The sequence below is a fragment of the Agelaius tricolor genome, unplaced genomic scaffold (genome assembly GCF_023055355.1).
Source record: "Agelaius tricolor isolate 1412-34295 unplaced genomic scaffold, bAgeTri1.0.p SCAF_3, whole genome shotgun sequence".
In the NCBI taxonomy this organism is placed as follows: Eukaryota; Metazoa; Chordata; class Aves; order Passeriformes; family Icteridae; genus Agelaius; species Agelaius tricolor.
In genome coordinates, this window is record NW_027269263.1 from 41,023,136 (window position 1) to 41,050,004 (window position 26,869).

Consider the following 26,869-nt stretch of genomic DNA (forward strand, 5'->3'; position numbering starts at 1 on the left):
AAACATCTCATACTTCACATTTTTAAATTCTAACCTCCTGCAAAGTGGGCCAAAAACTGCATTCCTCACGTGAAATTAATGATAACTGTCAGCAATACTTTCTACAGAAAAAATCTAAATATAGAACATATTTTAGAAAACATTTTTCATAAAATGGGCAACAGTCTCATGGAATTTAGGGTTTTTACTATGTTACTGTAGCAAAGGTGGGACTCAAGCCCCTTTTAAACTTGCTCATCAGCAGTTTATTTTTTATTCTTGCGTAGATATTTTTGAAATATTTAACAGAAGTTTAAGATATACAAATATATATATATTGTAATTCTGGGCCTTTTTTATGTGTAAGCTTTCCTTATACCCTCTTGCAACCTACTTCAGTGGCAGACAAGACCCCATCCTCAAATTATCCACACTTCAAGTGAATGAAAAGTGCATGCAATTAAAACCTGTGAACAGTACCTGAGGAAAAAATGCAACAAAAGCACAAAACAGCCAAATAGCTCCCAAAAAAAGAGAAAAAAAAGTTGATGGAAATATCATTGTCCCTTCCTCACTAATTGCATTTGCAGGTTGTAATTTTTTAACTTTCTTGATGTTTGCAGTAGGTGTGCTTTCTCTTGGACACAAACAAAGTCCTGTAGGTCCAAAGGGAAAAGTGTCTGTACTGTTTCAGGATTACAGTTGGTAACTTCGACATGCTCTATTTCTGTCCATGCTGTGAAAAACAGAGCAGGTTATAACACTTTTTAAACAGCCATGCTGGATTTGCATTGCAGACATGGCTGTAGAATGGGTAAATTACATTACTGTAGCAAACTTCCCAGGCTTCCCATATGGTTAAGTAGAAACTAGGAGTTTATAGCTTAATTAGAGGCACTTGTAAGTGAGGATCAGATAAACAGATATACAACTTAAAAGAGTGCATTGGCCATAAATTCTTTCATTCCAGATTCAGATCTGCTAATATATGACTTCAAACACCTTTGACAAGGTTATTTAAAAGCCAAGCAATCTAATTTCCCATGTCTTTGGAACATGAAGTGGGAAGAAGTAAATGACAGAAATCATGCAGTGCTGCCAGCAGAGCCTAAATGCATTTAGATCTTTGTGATAAGTGATAGAGAAATGTTTGAATAGGTGGCAGGGAAGAACACAAGACAAGGGACAAACAGCTCTAAGGCAGCAGATGGCTCCTTTGCCATCTCTGTCACCCCATTCCTTTTACAGTCAATTTTACAATATTATTATAGAGTGTTATTATTGTATTCTATATTCTACAATATATTTAAGGTTTTTTTCACACTCCTGCTTCATCCTCTGTGTTTTTTCTTAAATTGGAGGAGAAATACAAATTCATTCTGATGGAAAGAGTGAGAGAGGCTGACTCTCCTGAGGTTTCCCCTGTCTGGACAAGTGTCTATTCTTTTTTTCTGAAAACTTTAATGATGCAATTTGGAAATGTTTCTTTTAAGACTTCGTTAATATTTAAAAGGAATTGAAAAATTAACATTTAGAAAATTGAAAAATTAAAAGAGCACCAGGACTTGAATTGCAGTTGAAAGTTGTAAGGTGATAAGTAGTTTTAACACTTTTAACTGTAGCAAAGTTGCAGCCTATGGTTGTAGTCTGAAGTTGTTTCCTGTGAGCTGTTTTTATTTTTACAGATGGAGAAAGACGATTTTGACCAGATTATAGGCAAACTTATTCTGCTAACAGAGGAATATAGGAATACAGGCAAACTTATTCTGCTAACAGAGGAAAACCAAATGTGCTTCAAAACACCAAGGGAAAACTCTCATTTTCATTTCCTCATGTAATTCCTTGAGAATCAAGAGAGACGCTGCCAGAGACACAGCTTTATACCACACAACATTTGAGGCTCCAAACACACCTTTTTCACCAAGCGGGGAGAGTTTGTGACTGCCTAGAAGTCACTCTGGCAAAATTATTCTCACCTTCCAATTTGCACCTATGGAAAAAATATAACATCGAGTTAAATGCCATGTGACTCATCCTTTGATGTTTCCATAGAGGGTTTAAACACTGAGACCACGAGAGAACCAGGAGCTTAATCCACGTTGTTTAAAGGCTATTGTTAGTTGCGAGCAACACGATCAAGGGCTGCAGACTCCAGCAGTTTAACAGATACCAGAAGTGCCCGCAACGTCAAAAGGGAAGGGATTTATACGTGTGCCTGGCTACTTCAGTGTCCCTTTAATGCCGGCCTCCTTCGCTTTGCCGTCTCTTTGGTGCTGAGACCGGGGCTGCGCTGCTTTGGGGCGCGCCCACCCACCCCCACCAGCCCCCTCGGGCAGCTGCGGGCTCCGCACCGCCGGGCCGGCCAGGGGCCCGCACCGCACCGCCTTCTCTGCAGCAGTGCCCGGTGCCCGCCACGGCTGTGCGCAGCCCCCCGCCAACACCGCGAACCCATCCGGATCGGGCTCCATCTGCGCACCGCTCTACACAGATCAGCGGGAGGAGTTTCTAATTAACTTTCCCGGTCCCGCTCCCTGGATGAAAGCCGGTGGCTTCAGGGCTCCGTCGGATCGAGGGAAAGGGAGCGCAGAACGCGCCGGTGCCCTGCTGCTCCCGGTCCTTCCCGGCCGGGTCACGCCGCGCTCCCCGCACGCTCCCCCGCGCCCCCCGAGCCGCTCCCGCCGCCGGCCCCGCCCTAGCCCCGCCCCGCCGGGCCCCGCGCGCCGCCCGCCGCCCCGGCCGCCCGGCGATTGGCGGGCGCGGCGGGCGGCAGCCAATGGGCGCGGCGGAGCGCGGCCAGCGCCGTCCCGGGCGCGGAGCGGCCGAGCCCCATTAGGGCGGGGAGCGCCGGGGCTCGGGCAGTCGCGGCGGGGCGGCCGAAGAGGCTCTGGGCGGTCCGTCAGCGGCACTGCCGGAGATGCGCGTCTCCCGCCGGCGCTGACTCCGTGGGACAGAGCCGGGTATCCGCCTCCCCCGTCGTCTGTGTGACGGGCCACACCGCCTCCTGGGAATACGTCGCCGTGGTCCGGCTGCGCTGCTGGGAGGGTAAGTGGAGGCTCCCCGGGCTGACGACTGACGGACAGCCTGCGGCGGAGCGCCCGGCGGGTTTGGCGGAGCGCCGTCCGCAGCTGGCACCGTGCCGCTGGCGGCGGAGCGCTTTCCGCGGTGCGGCGAGGGTCCTGCGCCCTGCCCGGGGCTCGCATCGCCAGGGCGCGCCGGTGAGGAGCCGCCCGAGCCCGGAGCCGGCGCTCGTCAGCGCCGCTGGCGCCGCGCCGTCCTGCGCGGAGTTGTCGGACGGGGCTGCGGGCTTGGGAGAGCGGGGGAAGCGATGGGGAGCGCAGGGTGTCCCGCTGCCGGAAGGGAAGCTGGGGGAAGGTGTCGCGGCGCCGCCGCTGTGCCGGCTCGGTGCGCCCGGCAGAGCGAACGGCGCGCCACGGTCGCCGGTCTGGGTGAGGGTCCAGATGTGGGAGCTCAGCTGTTGCCTATCAGTGCGTGGCAACTGGCCCCTTCCAGGCAGCCTCCGCCCTCTCCCGTATCCCGAGCGAAGCGCCCGCCTCTGGGCGCTCTCCTGCCCCGAGCGGGGACCCTGGTGAGCTGGGAACCTCTGTCTGCCATCCCGGCGGCGTCTTCCGCGCTGTACGCTTTAACTGGGGGGTGCTCCGCACACCCACCCCTGCAGCCACGGACCTCGCTGAAGTATGTGTTTGTGCTTTCCTTTCTTAACGAAAAGAGCTCTGGAAGGGCGATGGATCGTCCGCGGGTCCCTTCTCCCAGAATATTTGCGCCCACCGCGGGATTTCGAACTCCAGCAGCCACCATTTATCAATCGGCTGGGCTGGGTTCAGTCCAGACGCCTTCGCTGTGGTCCGAGCCCGCGGCGGCTGGGTCTGGCCTTTGACAGGAATCCCTCACTGTTCCCCAGCGGGGGTGGCCCGGGAAGGCCAAATAAAGCACCCACCAGTACCGGTGTTTCTAAATGCTGTCAGCTGGAGAGCGAGGAAACGCAGCGGGGGGTATTTTACGGGCTCGCTGAGAAATGTTTATACAGCGAAATTTAATGGTTAACAATGCATATTCCCAACACGCTAAAGAAAACCCAAAAAAGGCATAAATAAATTACTAGCGTTATTGTTGCGAAACTCCCTGCGATCATTGTTTAGCTGGTAACTGAGATCTTTAAACTACGTGTTTTGCACGGCAAACTCTAAAGTACTGCGATTTTTCAAGTAGGATGGGGTTTTTTCCCCTTTAGCTGTAGTTCTTGCTTCTAGGGGGAATTAAAGCAATTTGTACTATTTCTTTGCAAGGCAGGTATATCACAGTGGCTAGGTTTTCATCCCAAGACGTGAGTAGATGAGAATGAGCTTGGACAGGGAGTGGAAAGGAGATGGAGAGCCGTTACTCTGATGCAGTGACAGATCCTTTCATTTCTGCCTGCAGAGCCCCGGATGAGCCGGGCTGGTGCAGTTCTGCCAACAGCACAGCTAATTGTGTCCTGTAAATCAAGGTCCGTGGAGCTGCTCTCTTTCTGTACAACAAAAGGTTTTGTAATGAGTAAGCCCAGATCAGTCATATAAAAATTTTAACATCAACTGGGCAAGGTGTGTGTGTGTGAGGACCTTACAGGGTTAATAGCTAAACTATTAAGATTGGAGTCAGATGTGGGTAAAAGCAACAGGAGAGTCTGGTTTTTCCTAATATCCTGTAGTATGATAACTCTGAAAAAGGTAATTGTTTTTAAAAAATCTGTTTCAATTTAAGATTTATTAAGCAAGGAGAAACTTATGTAAACATAAGAATCCCTTTCTTGTTTGGAAAGGCAAGAAATGGCTAGAAATGTCATCTGAACTTAAAGATTACAAACTATGTGTGGATTTTTGTGCATATGCACAAGAATGTTATTAATCTCATTTCTAGCTAGCTTATTCTGTCTTAGAGGGTCTGGGGTGTTTAACTCAGGCCTTTGGCAAAATGGCTTCTGTGCTTTTCGGGTTGTTTTTTTTTTTTCCCCCCCTAGCAAATGAGTTATTTCTAGCATTTAATAAGACTTTAAAATACAGGAGCAAGAGAAAGCAAGTGCCTTCCACAGAAGGAGAAATGGAGGGGGTGGGAGGGGGAGTCAAGTTTTACTTTCATATGTTATGAGTTGGGAATGTAAATTTGTGTATAAGGAGAAGATCTGAAGAATGACTTGGCACACTAATGACCTGGCTTTTTGGAACTTCAAGAGTTTGGTCTGTCTCCCCCTATGGTTATAATAAGAGATTAAATGCATTAAATCATATTTAATTAATTAGCATATGAAAATAGAATGCCTTTTACTTTGTCATTGTTTTCCTGTGAAACTTTTCTATGCTAATGAATGTCTACATTTTACAGAGTCATTTGCTTTGCTTCACATTATGCTTTTGCAAATTGGTTTGACCCTTTCTAGTGCTGGAAGCCTTTGTATCGTAGCCTAAAAGTCCTTCCCCTTTGTCGTGTGAATCTTGCGTAATAAGTACATTGTCAATTACTGCTATACACAGCTTCTAGCAGGGCAGACTGAAAGTTGCTCTTAAATTGAAAGCCTCTGTTTGCTTGGGTGCCATGTCTTATGCATTCCAGAGTTAATTGGATGTGCAGTGATGAATTTCATTTAAAACAAACAAACATTCTGGGTTGTGTTTCTGTTTTCCGTGACTAGTTACCCTAAAGTAAAGAGATCCCTGCTGCTGGGATATAAAAGCATGCTCTGAAACATTACTTTTTATTTTTTAAATGTTGAGAGAGGTCACTTATATTTCTGGCAAAACTGTTGCATGATACAATATTGCACTAAGAATGCTGGATTGAGATGGTTCCCTAGTCACCAAGTGGCTTATATCAATATTCAGTTTACCCCCTTGTATAAAGGCTTAAGCTTCAGTTTGGCCAGCATTGGTTTTTGCTTATGCTGTTTAAACAGAAGTAAACTTGAGGTTAGCTCTAGCCATTAGTGTATCCTTGGTGTAAGCCATGCAAGCTTAGGTCCTGCTCCTGGAAATGTTTACAGAAATGAGTAGCTTTTACTTCTGTGCTTAAGTTGTTTGGATTAGGAGTTGTATAATGGGAAGAACCAGCTTGGAAGGACACAGCACAGCTATTGCTCATCTTTTCCTCCTCCCACCTTATGGCTGAAGAATGATGGGAAGAAACATGTTTTTCAAGTAATAGCACACTGAAGTTGTGGCATTTCTGGCAGAAATTCCCAGATAGACTATCAGATCAGTTTGCCAAAATTACACGCTTTTTTTCAGAACTAGTTCTTTGGCTGCTGGTTCATTGACCAAGGATATTTCCAGCTACTGAAGAAAATTTCACAGGTGGTCTGCTACAACTCTTCCTCTTTGTATTTTACTTATTTATAATATTCACAAAATACATTATGTATTTTTAGCAGAACTAAAAGAGCAAGCATTTCACTTCTCAGCACAAACTGATAATATTCCTCAAGCATGTTTTTGTGCGAGGAGTTTTTTTTTTAAATTTACAAAATGAGTGAAGTGCTCATATAGAAGAGGTAAGAGCCAACACAAACATTTTTAGTATTTTTTAAAGGGTCTGTAAATGACAGCTTCTTGCTAGTTTACCTTTTCTTGGAACCCTGCCTGGAAGTCTTCTTAAAAGTTCTTAAATATAGCCATAAGGTTGGTGAGTTGCTTTTCAAGATCATTATGAACCTATCAAGCTCAATGTTTTGCTAGCTAGTAAACCTGGGGTAGACAGTCTCTCAGGTAGACCTTTCATTTCCAGTGGATTACATATCAACAAATGCTGGAACTTTTTTCAGTTTTTTCAGTTGTTCTGTACCGAAGCTGTGTCTAAAGTCTGTATGTGAAACATTGATTTATAGCACCTGATAGCTCTTGCTGTTCTGTCTTGTGTACTTCTCTCCTTCATTTTCTCTCTCTTCACCTCTGTCCCCTCCTTAAGATGCAAGAGTATGGTGGAGTGTGCTTGTAGGTTTGTATCTGTAAAAGATATAATAAGTTTCATTCAGTTGCCCCACTTTTATCTAAGGACGGATTCTGCAGTTCACAATTACCATCTTTGACTTTAGTAAGAATTTTTTTTTAAAATGCTTCCAGTTACACTCAATATTAGCTTTGTGGAGTGGTTGCATGCCAAAAAAGCATTTTCAGCTGCAGTCCAAATACTGAAATATAATTGCTTGCCTTTAATAATAATAAACAAAATAATTTTGTTTCCTGTGATGTTTTTATAACCACCTTTTTGAGCTTGTTGCCTTCTAATCTTGCATCAAGTAACCCCAGACTTAATATTGCATGATTCCAGAACTAGCTTCTCTGTCGGCAGCATGCCAAATCCTGTCTAATGTCTGTGTTAATGTGGTGTATATGAAAACTGACTTCTCTGTGGATTGGAACACTGATTTGTATAATTGTAACTGGCATGATTAAAAATCTGCATGTCAGTATCATGATGTTTATAATAAAACTTAGATTTTTTTTTTAAGCAGGGTGATGTTAGTCCCTTAAATTTTCTTTGAGAGTCTTCATTGTCCAAACATCTTCATTTCTGAATGTGTTTGAATGTTTAAAAAAGAAAATAAGAATATGCATGCAGTTACGAATATAATAATGTAGGCCTTGGATCGTGCTGGGTGGTAGGACTGCACCCTCTTGTTCTGTAGGAAAGCTGCATCTTCTCTCACCAGTCTTAAAAGACTGATACAAAAGACTTGTCTCTGAATCTTTAAACATATCTTGACAAGTGCCTTAAAATTCCTGAAAGCACACATCCCTCCTGTATCCCTGTGATCCCTGCTGGAGCCATGTAAGCCACCTCTGCCACGGGCGCTGTGATTGTTCAGCTTTACCCGTTCTGCTGTCCCTGATGTTGTCATTAGCCAAGTACACTCCTGTGACAGTGGTGGTGCTGGCTCAGCAGGAGGCTCTGCTGGGACACCCAGGCACTCTTGCTCAACCCGTTGAGCACTTGGGCTTGGCGGACACTGCCCTCACCTATGGCCCATTTCGGTAGCAACAGAGACACACAATAACCACGGCAGAAATTGAAAGCCACCTTGTGCTTTCAGGTGTGGATCAACTTGTCTAACAGCAGTAAAACCTGACTTGTTTTCAAGTATGTTAAAAATTAGTGCATGATTAGTGAATATAATTTTTAAGGATCTCTTTTTGTAATCAAGCGTTAATCACCCAGAAGTTCAGAAGTGTTTATGTAAAGAAATTGCATGTGTTTGTGTGCATACTTTAGGATTAATATATTTTTACTTTATTTCAGACTCTTTGCAGGAATTGGTATTTTCATATAAAAATTAAAGCTTCACATGCTGAGATGACTATTTAAAGTATGAATATTTATATACTTTAAAATGAATTTTATGGAGGCGCTAAAGAAATGTCTGAACCTTACATATTTGCATCTCTATATCCAAACTGCTAAATAAATTATGCTAGGTCTAGAACCTCACTGGTGAATTGCAGATGTCTTTTGTAGAAGTATACATATGGCTTTCCAAAAGCTTTGAACTGTTTCCTCATGCTTTGCTCATCAGAAAGATGGTATGGATAACTTCATTGTGAGAGGGCATTTTTCCAGTCTTGTTTGCAAAGCATAGTGGATCTGTGTGGTAAATATTGAGTTTTCATTCATCCTCAGACTGAAATGAGCTCATTCTGTGCATATGGAATATGAGAAAAATATATACAAAGGATATGTTTCTATTTAATAAAATTAATAGTATAAAGCAAGTGCAGAAAAACTTACAAGCCTAAACAGCTTGGCAGGCCAATAGCCAGCGAACGTCTTAGAGTACTGCCAAACATGTAGAAAGCAGACCAGGCTCTCATCTGTTACGAGGTACCAAAAAACTTCCAGCCTCATGAGGATGTTGTTTACACAGGATGCAGCTTTGTTCTGTTCTCTTAGCAGCTCAGTGTAGGTTTGGATTTCAGCAGGTATCTGCTGGGAGGTGCCAGTACTATTCAGGAGAAATGTGACTCCCTAAAAAAAAACAAAACCAAGCAGCTGTGTTACAGCAGCTCTCCACAGAGAGATCCCAGAGTCCCTTTTTACAGGGTCTTGGCCTCTCCTTGGGAGGCCCTGGGGAAGGAAGCAGTGTGCCAGAGTAAATCTGGAGAGAATGTCTGCAGGGTAAGAGGCAGGCCTATGTGCTGCTGTTGTGCTCAACCAGGAGCTGCCATCAAGCTGAAGAAGCACTCTCAGCAAAGGATGCTGCAGAGTAGATTACTGAGCTCCATGGTTTCTTTAGTGTTTGTGAATCCAGTAACTGTCAAGCTTTGCACCCAACCTTTCTCACAGCCCATCTGCTTGGACAGTACTCTCTGGGGTTTTCAGATGGTGTGAAGCTGAAGTTCAGTAGTCTAGGCTAATACCCCATTTCGTTCTCAATATATGATTTCCCAGTTGCACAAAACTGTTGATTTCCTGCAAGAACGGCCTGCATGTTTTTAGAGTAGCTGTTAAAATACTGAAATTGAACAATCCATTTATTTGATTGAACTGAAGTGACCACAGTGACAAACAGGCGCCTGTTTCATTGCTGCAGATTTATTACTTTTCAGATTTCTTTGCGAAATGTCCCCCAACACTCAGAGCTCTGTTGTCTAGTTCTCAGTCTGCCACCTTTTAGGCTGTAATTTTGGAAGATTGCTTTTTTAATGTCTCCCTGTCTGTCTCATATTGTGCTGTGGCTGTTCATAAACATTTCATACCTATTAGTGGATGTCTTATTAGCCTGGAGCTAATGTTGTCAAGACAATATGATGGCTCTTTCACAAAGAGTATACTTAATGGATTTATTCTAGGACTGGGGTGATAGCAGGTTTGTGTTCATTTAAGGCTTGTTTTTGGTTTTTTTTCAAACTTTGATGCATAAGTCAGTGTTCACCATCTAAATGGTAGGCGCAAAACAAAGTTGGGTATTCAAGGACATGTATTTGTTCTCTGGTCTCTTTCCACCTTCTAAGGGCCTCTGGAAGGAGGTTTATGCTTTGAAAGAACATGTCTCATGAAGATCAGCAGGTACACCTTCAATTATGCAACATTTTTTTCTGCAGGTAGAAGTCATCCTTTGTGCAATTCTCTGCGTTTACCTTCATCCTGTTTTGTTATGTACTAAATCAACTGATATCTAATGCAATTTTGAGTAGATAATCTAGACTTGTTTTTAAAAGAAACTGTTGGCACATTTCCTGCTGGAATGCTGGGGGGTGACTTAAAATGTGCTGTGAGCTGTAACATGGGTTGTGCACATGAGTCAAAGTGGGGAAAAAGCATTTCCAAACAGTTACAGTAATATTCTGTCAGTGTTGGACTCTGAATAAATAGGATTTACTTCAATCTTGCATTTCTGTGGTATATAAAATAATTAATTAAGTCTGTATTCCCTCTGTAAAATACTCTAGCTGTTTCCCTTGCACTGTCACATCGTTGTGCAGGCATACCTCAAGTGGAGATAGATAGTTTGAAAATATTTGGGGGTTTTCTTGTTTCTTGGTTTTAAGTGAGCTTCCCCAAATCAGCCCAATCAGTATAGAACAGTATACCTCCAAACCATGAAGTGATTTTGTCACCTACATCATATATAGGGCTTTGTCTGACTTGAATTGCAGTCTGAAGTGTTACTCTTTCTAACCACTGTAATATTAGTTGTGCAGAAGATCCTGACGAATTTTGGAAGATCATCTGCTTGGGCTTGGGTATAAATGATCATTGGGCACTGTTTCTGGCGATGCAAATAGATCAGATCTCCATCTTCTAGGAATGGAAAGTCTGTGTCTTCTACAGACGAAATGGTGTGCTCCTCATTTTATAGAATAACTGTAGGGAAATGCAAATCAATCGTGTCTGTCTGAAAAAAAATGCAATAGTTCTCGCTAAATATTTTTTTTGGTTTTTTAGAAGCCTATTTACTGACTGGGCTTCTGACTTACTAATATCAGTCCCAAGTCTTAAAAAACAAACAAGCAAACAACAAAACCCCTGGGTAAGCTGCAAGTTCTCTTCTTCCCCACCCCCAGCTAGAGCCTCTTTGCCTGCCTTTGCTTGTGTACTCTATTGGTTTCACAGTTCATATACTTATGTTTTTTTTTAAATCTCCCCCTGCACTCTGGTGGGAAACATGTCTGCTGTTTCCTTTCAAGCACACAAGGCTTGATTCTCCTCTCACAATGGCATAAATTGTGAAGAACTCCACTTGAAATCAATGGACGTAAAGACATGTAAAATGGGGTGAGAGAAGAGCCCAGCCTCTGGTTTCTATTTTTAAGTGAGTCTGGTTAACCTAAAATTGTTCAATGTGCCACTGTGACTTTAGTTTGTAGATATCAGTTACTATGCTTGTTACTTTTTGTACGTAATGTTTCATTTTCATATATAATGCATCATAGCTAGTACCCCTAATCAGGATGCACATGTCTTTAATTTAATACCTTGGTACTACTACGTCAATTTTGGTACATAATAAGTAATCTGTATGGTAAAGTACTTACCTTACTAGAGTCAGATCCTGCAAAAAGCCTGGGGTATAGCTATATTCCTGTGCAGGCCCCAAAGGAAAGAAGGCTGGATTGGCTCTATCTCTACAACTTAAACTTTGTGGTTTTCTCTTGCTTCAGTAGTTCTAATCTGTGACTCTTGTTCCTCATTATCCAGGTTCAAAATACTAATTCTATATAAACAATACTTTCTCCGTTACTGTTGTTTTTTCTGTGCTTATGAAGTGTTCAGCTCCATTCTTATATTTTATACATGCTCAAGAACTTATTATAACTTTAAATTTTCTCTGAACACTAAAGTACTTTGCAAGAAGCCTGGAACATCCACACACAATTTTTTTCTATCACCCAAGTTTTGGTGGTTGTTCACATTTGTTTATTTTTTGGCAATGGATTATGGTCTTCAATTACCATCAGTAGTCAAATAACTGAATGAGATTATACAGCAGTGCTGTAAAAACTGTTCATGGTAGCTGTGATCTGTACATGTGTGGATATCTTTGAGAACAGTCGCCTCATTCATTAACCAGTGCAACAGACTCCAACTTTATTTAGTTTTTGAAATTAATGCAGCCTTTTCTACCTAACTGAAACATTGCTTTGACTGCCTCTTTCTATAGTTTAAAAAATGCCCATGAAATAGTTGGCTCTTGTAATGTATTCAGACTTGGAGTAAATTTATTGGTGTATTTGAATTTTTGTTTTCTGCTTGAATAGCAATTCATGGGTGTCCACAAGAGAGTCTCTTTAAATCTGGAGTAGACTTAGTATATCCCTTAAATTTTATCTCCAGTATTGTTATGATGAGGGTAAAAGCCCTGTGGTGTTTACCTGTTTAGTCATTGAGCTTTCCCCTTCCATTTTAGTCCACCAGCCCCCCAAAAAGTCAAGAGGTTGCCTAGCTAGTTACATGGTGGTCCTTATGTATCAGGGACAGCAGATGTCACAGAAGTTTGCTGTGCTGCACTGGTTGGAGTGATGCAGACTCACACGTTCAGTGTGGCTTTGCAGACACAGAAGTGATGTGGAACGGGCTTCTGACCCCTTGACTACAGTTATTAATTCCAGTAGTGAATTATTCCTTGTCTCTGATAGGTTTTGCATGACTTACCACAGAGAAAATGGTTTATCATAGTGAGTTCATGGTAGCTTTAACTATGGCTTTTTTGGAGGGTAGCTGTCAGACAGGGAGGTGGCATGGTGGAGGCCAAGAAATGCTGTTAACTGCTGCTGTGGTCATGAGCAGTGGTGCTTGTCTACATCTGATGTGAGTGGTGGGGGCAGAGGAGGGTGTTTGATAGGCATGTGTGTGCTTGTCAATCAATATGCTTTTCCTGTCTGGAAGCTGGATACTTCTCAGCTTTGTTAGATAGAGCCATCCTTGTGAAGCAGGGAACTGACAGTCTCCCAAGTGCAGAGAAGTGCAGGTGCTCTTCCTGATGGCAGGCTTTACTCATGTGAATTCTTATGGTTTTAAGACTCATTCTGTCTTGCCATTTTGGGGGCATTTTAAAGCTCTTCTGAAAGTTACAATTGTGGAGGCTGCAATGCATGTCTGTTCAAGCATTCTGTTCATGTCTGGAACAGAAACTACTTTTGGGAGTACTTTCAAAGCATAAGGTTTGGTGTACAAATGTAATTTCTGGGTACAAGGGAAACAAAAGGTGATGTGGTGAGAATATGAGGCTGTAGGAAAATTAGTCTTTAACACAGACAGGTATATACAGCAAGCTTGCAGAAAGACTGAAATCTTACAAAGCACCTTATTAGGTTTATGGATGAAGTGGCTTCTATTGGAAAAGATATGGGAGTAGAAGAGCAAGCTTCTGGCTCTGTCATTAGTTCAACAAATCAAAGGTAATAGCATGTAATCAAGTTGATGACTTAAAGGCTCTGAAAAACTTAAGACTTTCTGCCTGTTGTGAAACTGGTGATGTAAGATGTGATCTCAGGAAATGGAGATGGCTTTGGGGATCCAGAGCTTGAATCTGTTTATAGGTACTTTTGAAGAATTGTCGCCACAAAAATACAGAGCTGATCGTGTGATGCATCTGCAAGACAGAAATCTGTTCTGGAAGCAGCAATAAGCCTAGGGTAAATTTTAGAAATCGGCCCTTCTTGTGAATAATTCCAGAGCCATTTGCTTGCAGTCTTGATTCATATGTAAGTATGCCAAAAGCTATGACAAGTGTATAGTTCACTACCTATTCCAGCCATCTTTAAAAGCTATCTTTTTTCACAGAGAAGCTTTCTGACAAGAGGCCTCAGGTGGATGCTTGGCACCCATGTCTTTGTGGCAGAAAGCAAAAATGTATGGGATCAGAAGTCTGGGTAGATTAATCCTTCTGTTCAGTTACAGGTCCATGTCATTGTATACATGATAAGAAAGTGTTTAAAGCTCTTTAAGAATATTCATGTGTTAAGGACAAAAGTGTGTGTGGTGGGGAAGTAAAGCAATATTTTAAATAATGCTAGCAGGCTCTAACTTTTTATCTGTGTCCTGTTTAAGGAAAGTAAAAATGACTGAAAATTGGTATGCTGTGGAAGGCTGCATAGAAAATATATATTTCTTGACATCCTTCCAAAAGTACTATTTAAAGACAGTTTTGTAACATTGGTGTCTTAGCAGCATGCTGGTAGCCTCAGTTTTCTTTCCCGTGGAACAGTTCCAGCTCTCACTTTCAAATTAGCCTGTTGTGTGATACCTTATGAAACAAAGTAGATATCAGGAGGACACGCTGCAACACTTATGCCTAAATTTGACCCCAGTATGCACACAGCTTGGTACAGCTATGAATTTTGTCCTTAAGAAACATTTTGGAAAACACCTGATCATGTGTGCACATGCCGCACTTGTTCCACCCTGGATGTACATCAGGCGCACCTATATAAGATCCACATCTCCAAAGCTGAAATGTTTGTGTGGCTGCTGGGTGAACTCTGAAAGGTGCTTTACCAGCATGGAGGGCAGAGCATACCAACCTGAGGTGTACATGGTTATCAAGTCAGTGCTGTGACAGCTTTCTGCAGGAAAAATGCTCAAGAAAAGTCACAGTGAAAATGTAAAGATGAAACATATACAGAATTAACGTACAGTCCTGGGCATTTTCACTTAAATGATAAAATATGGGGCTTAGGTTCTAAATTCACTTCTGGCTCTGCAAAGAAAACCAGACTGGTGTGACAGTGCATGCCTTGCCTCTCTTGCAGCTGGTAACTCCAGGGAAAAGTAGGGTGTTGCAGCTGGGAGGGTAGCAGCCAAGGCTGGTCAGGCAAACACCAAGTACAAACTCAAAGATGGCAGAAATTAACTGGTGGGCTTTGGAAGGCTCAGCTGTTGGTTTTAAGGCTCTGGTTGCTATTAGTGTCCAGTGTAGCCCCCGCAGTTCTGGTGGGAAAAAGGCCATGTGCTGTTTGTTATCTCCTTGCCTGGGGTAGGTGCAGTGGAGTAGCAGCCATGGAGTTAGTGTGACTTGTGATGGTGGCCTAATGCAGAGCTGAACAAAAAGTTGCTGAATTGTCATAGAATGGTTTGGGTTGGGAGGGACCTTAAAAATCATCAAGTTCCAACCCCCTGCCATGGGGCAGAGACATCTCCCACTAGACCACTTGCTCAAAGGACCCTCCAACCAGGCCTGGAACACTTCAGGGGATGAGGCATCCACAGCTTTTCTGGACAACTTGTTCTGGTGTCTCACTAACTTCACAATAATGGATTTCTTCCTAATACATGACCCAAAGCTACCCTCATTCATTACAAATCCAATACCCCTTGTCCTATCACTGCATGCCCTTGTAGAAGGTCCTTTCCAGCTTTCTTGTAGGCACTGGAAAAGTTTCCCTCAAGGCTTCTCTTTTCCAGGCTGAACAAGCCCAGCACTCTCAGCCTGTCTTTATAGAAGATGTGCTCCAGTCCTCTCATCTTACTGCCCTTCCTCTGGCCTCTCTCCAATATGTCCATATCCTTCCAGTGCTGGGGACCCCAGAGCTGGATGCAGCATTCCAGGTGGGTCTCACCAGAGTGATGTAGAGGGGCAGAATCCCCTCCCTCAGCCTGCTACCCATGGTGCTTTCATGCAGCCCAGGACACGTTTGGCTTTCTGGGCTGCAGGTGCTCATTGCCAGGTCATGTTGAGCTTCTCAACACACACAAGACCTCTTCAGGCCTGCTCAGTCTGTTCTCTGCCCAACCTGTACATGTGCTTGGGGTTGCCCTGACCCAGGACCTTGCATTTGGCCTTGTAGAACTTCATGAGGTTTACAGAGATCCCCCCCTCAATCCTGTGCGGGTCCCTCTGGCTGTGATCCCTTCCCTCAGCCCGTTCGTTCCCTCAGCGCGGGGCGGCACCGCCGCACGGCTGGGCCCCGTCCGCGCCCGCCAGATGGCGCCCGTGCGCCGGCCCGGCCCATCCCGGCCCGGCCGATCCCGGGTGAATCCCGTGTACCGGCCCGGCCCATCCCGGCCTGGCTGATCGCGGGTGAATCCCGTGTACCGGCCTGGCTGATCGCGGGTGAATCCCGTGTACCGGCCCGGCCCATCCCGGCCTGGCTGATCGCGGGTGAATCCCGTGTACCGGCCTGGCTGATCGCGGGTGAATCCCGTGTACCGGCCCGGCCGATCCCGGCTTGGCTGATCCCGGGTGAACCCCGTGCGCCGTGCCTGGCTGATCCCGGGAGATGATGCTAAGCAGCGTTGCCGTGTGCGAGTAATGGAGATCGCTGGTGCTTTTTTCTGTCTGTGCTTGTGGCACAGGGAGCGCTTCTGCCTAGCTGTATTTTCAAGGCTGAAAATAGTTCAAGGGCTGGTTCACAGTGACATCAAAAGCAAAGCTTTTAAATTTCTCTCAAATTGCTTTATATGAGTGATTGGTAAATGGTTTTGAAGGACAGAGAGCAACCTGTCCATGCAGAAAACCCAGAGAACTGGCTATTTTTTCTGTCCCTCTGCTTGCTTTGTCTCTGTTAATTTGCCAGTGTTCAAAATTATACCGAAACCCAAAGGAGAAGGGAGCAAGCCTGAAGGTCCCAGCCCATATGCTAAAAGATATGCATAGATGTTCATGGCCTGACATCTTGCTTCATGTTTTCTGTTGGAGGAGATGGACATGACTTTCTAGGTAGCACTGGAGAACAGGGACACAGCTCCTCTGGTTACCTGCGCTGGCTGGAGGGTACAGCAGGAGCCCATCAGGCTGTGGAGAGTGAGCTCTTCCTCACCAGGTTTGCTGTCCCCAGAAGATCCTGGGGCAGGGTGAGGATGTGAGGTGCAGCTCCATAAGTGTGCAAGTGGTCTGAGCACATAGGTGGAGGCAGGAGCCTTCTCACAGCCACTCCACAAACACCAGACAGCAGAAGAAATCCAAGCACTTTGATGTGGTTCTCTAGGCCCCTGGTAAGCTGCCCAAACTAGTTTAACCAGGCCCAGAGGCAGAAGAGTGGGAAGAAATGGGCTCTGCTGAATAGCCAAAGGAGCGCTTCCTTATCAGCCTCATTCCTGGGGAGCTTTTGCGCTGAAGTGAGCCTTTCCCGAAGGTACAGGAGTGAGATAGGCCTGCCTGAGACTGAAGGGTATTTTCTTATTAATTGTGAAGAGGCCATCCAGGCTCAGTAACAGTTGGTTCTCCTTCTGAAGGAAGGATGGGCAGGTGCTAAATTCAAGTTTGCAGAGTAATCATGCTTGGGATGCAGGCTGTGACTGTCACCACATCCCAGTAATAACCTTAGAAGGTCACTCAGACTTCAGATGACCTCAGGAGGTCACTGAGATGCGAGATGGACTGGGCCTTCCAACAATAGTATCTTTCCATGGATGCAGGGTGACCCTCAAATATGGGAGGGATGTGACTCACCTGGCAAACAAGAAAGGCTGACAGCCTGTGCAGCCTGCAGCCAGATTTGTGGATCAAAGCTGTCAAGCACCCTGAGCTGTGTGTGAGGTGAGCCCTTCCACCTCGATTAAGCTAGTCTAATAGCAGAAGAATGGATGAAATATTCTGTATTGAGAAAATTTTCTGCAGCAAAGAAAGGGGGAGGAATTGCTGGCACTGCAGAACTTGGGCATCTGGCCAACTTAACCAAAATATTCTTTAAAAATAAAATGGTGGTTTCTCAAAATTTTAGGCATGTGGTTTGAGTTTTCAGCTAAATCCTTGTAAATGTTGTCCTGTTAACATGAAGTGTTCATAGCTTTATAGACTTTCTGATGGGGCTGTGAGACAGAGGTGCTAATAGTGAATGACCTGAATGGCAGGTGTTGAAGACATTCTCAAATAGACCACAAGGCTTTTTTTTTGCTTTTTTTTTTCCCCTAATCTTCTACAAATACTGATTAGTTCTACAACAAACAAGACCTGTCTCCTTTTGTACCCATCTTCCCATAGGAGAAAGAAAATATTCTTTCAAGAGTGGTGGGTTTGGGTTTTGGTAGGTTTTTTTCTTTTTTTTTGATTCCTTGATTCCAGTCTTGGGAAAGGAAACCCTTGGTGGTAAATAATTGCATTAGGAACTAGCAGGATTGACTTAAATGAAAGAGCCTTGTTCAGCAGTTCATTACTTAATTGTACAGTGGACTTTCTCAGCACTGTTTCCTGGTAATCATGCAAGTCCTTCAGTTCTGATACCTGTAAACAATTAGCATTCTCCCACATGGCACACAAACACTTGATCAGTGTTTAACAGGATATTTGTGTGTGGCAGCACTTTAACCTCCTTAAGGATTCTTCCTGTCCTGCCTTTCTCTTCCATGGTCTTTCCTCCCAGTTACTGGTGTATTCAATTTATATACAGATTCTAAATACATCTGTTTATATGTGATGCTGCTGTCTTCTCTGTCCTAAGAGCTGTAATTGCACAAAAAAGTCAGGTTTTAATCGTATATCTCTAGTCCTCCTCTAATGTTCACACCTGCTTTTCAGTTTGTTACAGGGGTAAGCTGCTGATGGGAATATGATGTTCCCCTCTCTCATATTGGAAAAAATGAAGTGGTTCTTGGGCCTTCTGTGAGGTTCCTTTTATTGCTGTCCTCCTCTTGGGTTTGAGCAGATTACAATGCTGCTTGCCTCTGGACTGTCCAAAAGCACAATACATGGAAGTAAGAATTACTATGAAATGTACATTACCCAGGATGTAGCTTGGCCATGTGGTGACATGGAGATAGACCTGTGGTGCTGAACCTCTTATAAGGTGTTAAAATGGATTGAAAGTCAACATATAATGAAAGACTCTTAAAAGTACATTTCTGAATCACAGGGCATACTGATATGGAATACATACAAATGAGAAAAGTCTGGGGACTACTTCTAACTCAGTGGTGAAGGGTAAGTAAGTCAAAACACGCCCCAAGTGAACAGTAAAAGTGGTTGACTCCTCTGTGTTTCTACAAAATGGAAGGGGTCCTAAACAACAGCTTTCTTTGAGTGAAGCATTGCCCAGCCCTGGTGCTAGTTTTAATGTGACATGCTGTGGCATGAAAATTGCTATGGAAAAGTTCTCTGTGCTGCAGTACTGCTTTGAATAAGACCCAAGCCCCAAATTTGTGGTTGTCGTTGCATTAGCTTCCAGTTTTCACGAGGTAATGCACAGCCTGAATGATGTGTTTGCAAAGAAGAACTTTTTAAAATGTACTGAAGTAGAATAGAAACAGTGTAGTGGCATCTGAGATGCCAGCCCTTTGAACATCAGCTGCAGTTGAAGCACTTCAGGATTCGATGTGTCATGCTTGTAATTCTCTTGGTCTTCAGCAACCTGTGCAAGAAACTGACTTGAAGGATCAAAGTTATCCATATTTTACACCACAAGATTGTGAATAACAACTAGCTAGCAATTTACCCATCAACAAGTACTTATCTGTCAATAAAGACCTTCAGAACAAGGGAGAAATGGAACTAGCTCTTTTTTAACAGCTTTTTTTTTCCTTATAACAACTAAGGTTTCCTAATAACAAGGCTTTGCATTTAAAAGTAGAGATACTTTTATTTGGAAATTGGAATATGTAAGTCTTACTGCAAGAACTACCTGTATGTTTTGTCTGACTGACCATTTCTTATTAATTACAAAGCTAGAAGTAGATTGGGTTGATAAGGCATAACCCTGAAGCTGCTTCCTGTACATGATCCTTAGTGTTTTCTAAATTCTTTTCTTATCACATCTAATCATGTCTGGCATCATGACACATGCCTTCAGGGGATGACAGGCTGTGGTCCTGTGGGATTTTTGTTTAAGTCTTCTGGTGTAAATTTTAGGAAGCTTCTATTGGCTAGGTAACACTTTCAGCTTGTGGATAACTAGCTGTCTAAACCCTGGCATATAAAGTACAGAAATACAAAACATTGACATCACAGGAATAGTCTGAAGTTGATATTCCATAGTTCACTGTTTGTGCTGTGACCAGGGCAAGCTAAGATTTGGTAGGATTTTTAACTCAAGGAAAGCCTAGTGAAGTAAATAAAATTTTCAGTGTTGCTTCAGCCTTAAAAAAATCCCTCTAAAAGGTAGACAGCTTGTGCCCTTCACTGAAGCCTGAACTAAATATCAAAGAAATTTCTTGAAATAAGACAAAATGCATTGAAAAACAAGTGCAGAGTGGTTTTGGTATTTTTCTGAAAGCTCGAGTAAGTTCACTAAAGGGCTGATATTTCATCAGTGAGTACTGCTGGTAGCTGTCTCCACACATCACCTCTTTGCATCATAAAACCACTCCTTTAATGAAAACCTGAAGTATCTCCTATCCCTTACTGTAGAAAGTATAGCTCTGTGCCACTACCTGGGGGGTTTGGGTTGTTTTTTGTTTTTTGTTTTTTGGTTTTTTTTTTTTTTTTTTTGTAGATTTGTTTTTATTGTAATAGGACTGAATTCATACGATGGACGTAGTTAATGAGTTTCTCTTGTAAAGCATCAAGGTGGTGCATCAAGGCCACACCTGAACAAAATGCTTCACAGAAGTATGTAGTATCACTGGAGAACCTAGCTAATAAAGCAAAATGAACATCTAAAACACTGAAAAAGACCATCCTCTGTAGCATGTCCAGCTCACAGTTTCTTGACTTTTTTAAGCTGATGTTAAATGAAGGCTGCTCTTGGGCAAATTCATCCTGTATAAAAATAATCACTTAACAGTTCTGTACTGCTGCTGCCAGGTCTTTGGAAGCTGCTCCCTTCAGACCAAAACAATGTTTAATCAACCATCTGCACACAAACGAGGCAAAAAATGTCACTTGAAAAAAATCCATTGTTTTTCCTAAAGTGTTCATACTCAGTTTAGAGTTAATGCTTAAGCTGTATCTGTTCATCTGACTTGTTTTTGACTTGTTCAATAAAATGTTACTGCACTATTGCTATGGAATGCTTTAAATTGTCGGAATAGAGTGACGTCTGACAAGTATCGATTACTTTGGCAGATTTACAGAAGGTTATGTTTATTCCATCAAAAGCACATTTTTTTCATCTATGATTTAAATTTTAAAGAGTTGAAGAATGTCAAGTTACTTGTTCTTATCGGTAGAGTCTGTCAGGAGGACATTTAGAAAATTAAACTTCTTATATAACAAGTCTCATTTCCATTTAAAGTGTTGCATATGTTCTTTCCTCTTACTGGTTAACTTGGTCCATGCGTGGGTCTACTCTTCTCCCACTCAGTGTCTGAGTCCTGGATGATTAGAGTGGTGAATACAGAAGAAAAATGGTACTCAGGGGTGCATAGGAAGAATGCAAGAGGTAAAGAATCTGGAGAGACAGAGGAAGGAAAGTAATTACCATCTCTATTTTTCAAACAGTTCCTCCTTTCATTTGAATAGTAAGAAGCTTATGGTGACCCACTACTGTTAGCAATGAAATGGCAGTATAGCTCTGACCTGAGTGGGAGTTCTTCACTTCAAAGGATAACTTAAGTAGGGTGTTGTACTGATCAGGAGACAAAGTTATTGTATGAACGTTGCATGCACATCTCTACCACCTACTAGTTTGCTTAGAAAAGCAAATACAAGGACATGCTCAAAAGCATTAAAAATTCATTTTAATGGAGAATGACAGTGCTGTAGTGCTTGAGGATGGTTCTCACCAAACTGAGGTAGCCACCACATTAGGTGGGAGAGTGTAATCACAGTTGTAAATCATCAGTCTTCACACCCATAGATCACTGGAAAATTCAGGATTGGACATCCAGATTTACTTTATCATTCACACTTATTTGTGTAGATCAGATGAATGCAAATCCTGTGAGAGAGCTACTGTAGTTACTGTGTTACCCATGTAGGAGAAAATACAAGTGTACAATTTTCTGAAGTCATTCTGGTTGGAAAGGACCTCTGAAGGTCAGTTGACCTAATCTTCATTCAAAGCAGGGTCAGCTGAATTCAGACCACACACTGTCAATGCAGCATTTGGATTCCTGCAGCATGCAGTGGGTCTCTTAATAAATCAGTATTTCTATGGATTGTAACTTTATAAATTAGAATGCCTTTGGTAAATTACATGTTCCAATTGGAAGAATGGGGATAATAGAAAAATGCAGGTTTTTCCCTGTGTATACAGTTACTCTTTGAAGCTGCAGTACTGCATCATGATCAGTTGCAGAGTGTGTTGACCTGTTTGACTGGCTTCCTTCATTCTTGGGTGCCTGGTTGCTGTAGTAGCTTCAGGGTGACTTAGTGGCACTTGAGTTACTATATCCTCCAGTGCTGTTAGATGGGATTAAGATTCAAGTAGCCACTAAGTTGCTTTTCTTTTGAAAATACCTTGTAAAATATTAATTTTGAAGCTGTATTCATTAAATATAGGCTTTGTGTTGCTGTTTAGAGATGTTATATAAGCAATAGGCATTTGGGTTTTGTCATGTTAAAGCATCTTGCTTGTTATGTGGGACAACAGACCCTACTCATTCATGGCCCATGAATGGTCAGGGATTTGTTCTTGAAATGTTTACAAGACCTTCAGGAAATTCTTCAGAAACAGCTGCTTGTGAGTACCAGTCCAGGGTACTTCCAGAGGAATACATAAATAAAAGGCAATTAAAATGTTCATCTTTTAAATCTGTACGATATGAAATAAGGTTGAGAAACTGGTCATTCTGGATGAGTAGCAATCTTGCTACTGAACTTGAACCTCTTGAGTTTGTTTTGTTTTCATATTCAGTATGTTTGCATGATGCTCCCTTGCAAGTACCTGAAGTTGCATGTTTGTATCCTTTCAGACAAAATTTTTATGAGTGTGGATTCCTTCCAGGTAATTTGGTAGTAAAAGGAAAGCTTGCTAAGTCATAGTTATGCTTAAAAGAACAACTCTGAATTTTTGGATGCCCAAAGATCTGTTTGGTGATTTAGTGGAAATTTGATATGGGTTGAAGGTTTTTGTGGTGGCTGTCCTTTCATTCCTGTTGGTTTTTCTGGGCATCTGAGGATGTTTAGGGAACTGTTCCAGGTATCTGAGCATGACAAGCCTATTGCCAGTGGGTGCTGGTGGCGCTGGTAGGTGAGTTGGCCATGCAGGAAAAGCATAACCTTCTAAAGAATTCCACTGCTCTGCGCTGATGCTCAGATTCACACTCTAAAGGGACCATTGTCTTTTCAGGGCTTTTTGTGTTACTGTCTAGCATGTCAGTCTGTTACTGTTCAGTCACTCTATGGCGTGTTCTATGTAAGTAAAATTGCATTGTTCTTTCTGTAAGATGTTAATCATTCTTAATTCTGTTTGTATAAAGTGTTCAGGTACTTCAGCCATAGACATTCATATATTACACTCTAAACCTCCAGTTGTCTTTGCTAACACAAACAGCTAATTCCTACCCAATGGAAATCTGTCTTGTGTTCTTCCTTGCTTACCCCACTGTGCAGCTGCAAGAGAAGAGAAAAGTTCAGGGTGTCCCACTGAATGTGAAAGTGAAATCACTCAACATGGATACAGCAATAATGATTTGACAGCAGCAAAGGGAAAAGTGGTCACAGGGGACCTACTTCCACTGGTTTAGAGCACTATTTAGATGAGTGCTGCTGTGGTCTGCCTGTCCCCTTGTAGTGGCATTCCTGGTTGTCTAAGCTCACTGTGAACTGGTTTAAAAAAAATCAAATCACGAGGAAATTTCACTTTTCTCTTCTTTTCTTTTTTTTTTTTTTTTCCCAGCATTATTTTTCTGCTTATTTAAATTTCTGCACAGTTCCACCCTGTAATCAGCTGAGTGCCAGTGCTAACACAGTGCCTGTAGTCAGTAAGGAAGAAGAAGGCAGAGTCCATGCAGCACCTCAAACATAAATGGGTTTCAGTTCTGTTTTAAGAGTCTCCAGTTATAGAATTCTTCTGCATCTTCAGCTGAACCTACTTCTCTCCTTCAGCTCCATTTACATGGCTCACTTTTATGGCTTCGTTAATAGTGAAAAGTTCCTGAGAAATGTTGGCATGTGCTAAAATAGTTGGGAGTATTACTGCCCATGATTACTGCTCTTGATGGTGCAAAGATTAATCAGGAATGGAACCCTTTGCCTGCCATTTCTGCATCAGCATGGCTGGTCACCCCTGGCCTCTTTGCCAAAAATTATTGCCCCTCCCCAATAGCAGTGGTGGAGTGTAGGGTGGGTTGAGGAGGTTTTGGTCTAAACCAGGAATAGAATCGCAGATCTAGATCCAAATGGTAGGTAAGGAATACATACTATGGGGAAAAACATGTGTATCATTTGGACCAGGATGAGGGCATTAATTAAAAAAGCTGAGGTCTCCTATATGACAGACTTTTAAAAAATATTTTTCCTGTAGATAAAATTTGTCCCTAGTACCTTTTTTTATTTCGTGATAGACTGTGAGATGGAATTAATTCAAATTAAAAACAAACAAAAATGTGTATGTAACTAATTGTGTTTGGTTCTTAGTTTACCATCCAATCTTCCGAGTATTTCTCTAGGTTTCTGTAACTTATTTTGGTTTGTGGTTATTTGGTTGGTGTTTTGGTGTGGGATGTTTGGTTTGGTTTTTAAATGCCAGGAAAAGACTCCAAAACTTGAGTTCACATTTTTCAAATGAAGGGATTTGTGTGTGTCACACTTATGTCATAGTGATCTTCATGCTGATAAGAAAGCAGTGGTAAGAGATTAAAGAATGCTTTTCAGTAATTGTCAGCCTCTAAAAATTTCTGGAACTTGCCAGATCTTAAATGCTAACTTTACTCTGCAATGTAATTATGCCATATGCTTTTGTAAAATCTCCTGATTTTTTGTTCATAGTTTGATTGTTTGGTCTCCATTGCACCTATGAGTGCAAACTCAGGTTTGGTGCTTATAAACAGCTGCTTATAAATATTAGGTGTACAAAGCAGAAAAAGGAAAAGGCTTAACAAAAAACCAACCAAACAAAAACAAACAAAAAACCCAAGCAAAGCCACCAAACATTTTTAATGCATTCCTACTGTGTGTTCATTTCTCTGCTTTTAATGAGGTCTTCAGAGGTCCCACATGTAAGAGCTTGTAGAGTAGTGCTGTGCAAGATTGTGTGATGCTTCCTCATTGGGTTTTACATCAGTAAATGGATCTTGGTGTTGCCAGAGAAAAGTTCCTTCAAGAGGGGGCATCTTATAGAGTATTAAAGTTAATCAACTGTTATTTAAAAGATGGTGCTCTGACATGAATGGATGTTTTTATAGATATCTGCATGAAATATTTTCTTGGTAGTTCAGCTTTGTGATTTAATGGTTAAGTTATCAAAAACAATCATACAGTAAGTTCAACATGTTTTTAAATTGTGATCACAACTAAATATTTTAAATATTAGTATATTGCTGCAGAGAGCAAACTTCTGATTGTAGTCCATTATTGTGAGTCTCAAAAATTGGTGATTATAAACTTCACAAATTTTTGAACTAAAGAGTGATTAAGCTTGATCCATGCAAGTTGTGGCTATGAAATACTTGCCAAAAATTGTTGTTTCATTATGTTCTAGTCCTAGGAAGGGGGATCCTGGATGCAGCTGAGTGCTAAGTAGGCCACATCATGCTTTAGCAAAGAAGCCAAGAACACAATGTAAGAAATAAGTTCATTTGAGGTCATACCTATAGTTAAGTGATAAATTGATATTAAAACTCTATATTGGCAGCAATTTGTGCTGTTCTTACTGTGGTTAAATCTTCCTGTGGATTCTTGTAAATGTAGATCTTAGAAGGAAAACAAGAAAGGGCATCAGATCAATTAATGCAATTAAAAAAACAAAGAACAGGCCATGCATCTTCAGACAGCCCATTGAACTGCTATGTGATCTCTTCTTCTGTTACACTATATGTAGAAAGGTTGGATATTTAAAAAAATGATTGGACAAAAGACAGCAGGCAAGGAGTGGAAAAAAAGTTGTCAGATCCTCCAGCTGCAGTAAAAAGCAAATTCAAATGCTAGTTGCTGAGGTTTCTACAGCACTTGGCTAATAATGCATTATCCTGCTGTATTCTTGACTTTGAGCAGCTATTGTGCTAAAGTGTGGGTCCTGGCTGTCAGTCTTTCCCACTTTCTGTGTCCAGGAATGGCTGGAGCTCTGAGAGAACAGATTGTCTGGCTCTTTTTTTCTTTTTTTTTTTTTTAGCCAACCTTGTTTCCAATCTGGTCTGAATGCAATCAGTTATCTGTAGATAGCAAGCAGTGACTGGCTATGAATAATGTCTGTGTTACTTAGAGGTGACATCTGTGACTTGCCAGACTGCCTACGTGAAATGCCTCCAATGATCTCGCTGTTGCTCATGCACCCATGTAGGAGGGGACAGCAGCCTTAGTGCAGGACCAGAGTGCTCTGCTTCACTCTGTTGACCTAGGTCATGCACTGCTCTAGCCCCAGATCCCAAATCCTGGTATATGTGATCCACTTTAAAATGGCACCAAAGCTGGAGCAGGGCCACATTCCACTCCTGTTGCTGATGGCTGTGCCCTCTTCTGCTATTGTACAAGTGGTAGTACACAGGAAAACCAGGACTTCTGAAACCCTGTGTTCTGACACTTGTTCAGAACATTTCCTTTTCTGAAAGAGCTTATGTGTTGAGTTGAGTCATGAGGATTTTGCAGAGAAAGCTGAATTTTCACTTCAGGGGTCAAAACAAAAATCTTTTGAAAGTGTAATATGAACAGTAGATCAGCCTGGTGGTGTTTGAAGAGTATATTTTAAGAGACTTCTAAGCTTCATCAGCCTCTGAGAAGGGAACAGAAGGATATTTGCTCAACTGTAATTAAAACTAGGATCTAAAAGGTTCTAGTTCCTCTGAAATGTAGGTGTACCTAGTGCAGTATAAAATAAAGTCTGATTCAAAGGGCTGCAGTTGCAAGCTGCTTGCACTTACAGCCTATAGATACTGATGACAGATTGCTCTCATTGCCATGGCAAGTTCTTTATCCCACTATATTTCATGATGCTTTTAG

At 42.3% G+C, this 26,869-nt stretch overlaps 1 protein-coding gene across 1 annotated transcript in view; it reads left to right on the plus strand.

Moving 5' to 3' along the window:
• Positions 1-2,745: 2,745 nt before the first annotated feature.
• PRICKLE1 (prickle planar cell polarity protein 1) overlaps positions 2,746-26,869 on the plus strand; it is a 65,868-nt gene continuing 41,744 nt past the window's right edge. Inside the window, exon 1 of the mRNA XM_071423580.1 lies at positions 2,746-3,021. The gene's annotated coding sequence lies outside the window, so the exon portion shown is untranslated. The remainder of the gene's footprint in view (positions 3,022-26,869) is intronic.